Source organism: Branchiostoma floridae, chromosome 1 (assembly GCF_000003815.2).
Source record: "Branchiostoma floridae strain S238N-H82 chromosome 1, Bfl_VNyyK, whole genome shotgun sequence".
Taxonomy (NCBI): Eukaryota; Metazoa; Chordata; class Leptocardii; order Amphioxiformes; family Branchiostomatidae; genus Branchiostoma; species Branchiostoma floridae.
The window spans coordinates 30,498,321-30,499,706 of NC_049979.1; the positions used below are offsets into that span (position 1 = coordinate 30,498,321).

Genomic DNA, 1,386 nt, shown 5'->3' on the forward strand with positions numbered 1-1,386 from the left:
CCTTCTTATGAGGAGAATGTGTGTGTGTGTGTGTGTGTTTGTGTGTGTGTGTGTTGGTGTGTGTGTGTGTGTGTGTTTGTGTGTGTGTGTGTGTGTGTGTGTGTGTTTGTCTCACAACCCTTCACGAGCCAAGTATTAGATAAACAACATCCATCCCAACATAGATTTTGTGCAATTTCTGTCAGAGCCATTTTAATTCCATTCTACTGTACTGTATTGGTTGGGGCCCAAGTCCTCCTTTGAAAATACCCCACTAGATAAGGGCCCCCGTCCTGTATGGTTGTTACCAAGAGTATACTGTAAATGCAGAAATTTTCGTGGAAGTTTTATTTTTGCCCCTTTTGCGGGGACCACTTCATAGCCACCTTAAAACTACCGCAAACATTTTTCAACAATAGTATGTGACTACAGTCTATGGCGCTACAGCGAATTAATTAGACAAATTATAAGTCAAAACGCATAGCACGGTTACATTTGTCAAAAACTAATCTGGGCATCTATTGATTGACTACATATGACTAATATTTCCAACTTGAACAGGATATTGATCAATCAGATGTATGCTTAACTGAATGCACGCTACTGATTCTAGCTCACTATATACACAGAATGTAAGACCTTTGGGATACACTGAATACCTGTGACATTTTCCTAGCCCAATCTTCTACAAAAGCAAGATCATCAGTTATATACCACTCAGCTGTTTGTATTTTCGTATCTTCAACCCGACATGAATTCCTGTTGTCCATTGGCCAGTATGAAGAAGCTGCAAGTTATAACGTTTCTCACAGCAGAGGTGGGCAGGTACGTTTGAGGCTTTAAACTATTAAATGTCATGATATGCCAGTAACAAAATACGAACCTAGTTTTGTCAGAAACTGAAACTTCGTAATATAATTTGTACTTACCAAAGGACGGTCCCACTTAATGTCGAATCGACTTCACTGCCAGTTGTACAATGATGTAGGGGGGGGGTGCTTGGTGGCGACGAAGATTATATTGACGAAGAAGCAACGTAACTATTCCTCGCCTTCGAGTTTACACCACATTCCCTTCGAATCATAAACCACTCCAAATCACTATTGTAGACACCGGTGATGCCATGTACAGCTCAGAGAGCGATGAAACGACTTTCATATCTGTGCCGCACCCTGAACCAACAACTGTTTCTGCCGCCCACTTAGCACGCTGTATCTTGTTGGTAATTAAGGACTGCGGGTTTCGGATTCGCGTCATATTCGTCGAAAACGTCCCCTTGTGGCCAGTATCATTTTTATAATCTGCAAATCTGCGACATTCCGATTGTCGGATTTTGTACGGATCTGTCAAAGTGTCCACTGGAGCGGTGCTCTGTGGGTAATTCGGAAATCCGTGAATCCCGGTTTT

At 42.1% G+C, this 1,386-nt stretch overlaps 1 long non-coding RNA gene across 1 annotated transcript in view; it reads right to left on the minus strand.

The window, feature by feature from the left end:
* LOC118430897 overlaps positions 1-975 on the minus strand; it is an 8,933-nt gene extending 7,958 nt beyond the window's left edge. The window contains exon 1 of the long non-coding RNA XR_004832905.1: positions 909-975. This is a non-coding gene — a long non-coding RNA (uncharacterized LOC118430897). The remainder of the gene's footprint in view (positions 1-908) is intronic.
* Between the last annotated feature and the right edge of the window lie 411 nt (positions 976-1,386).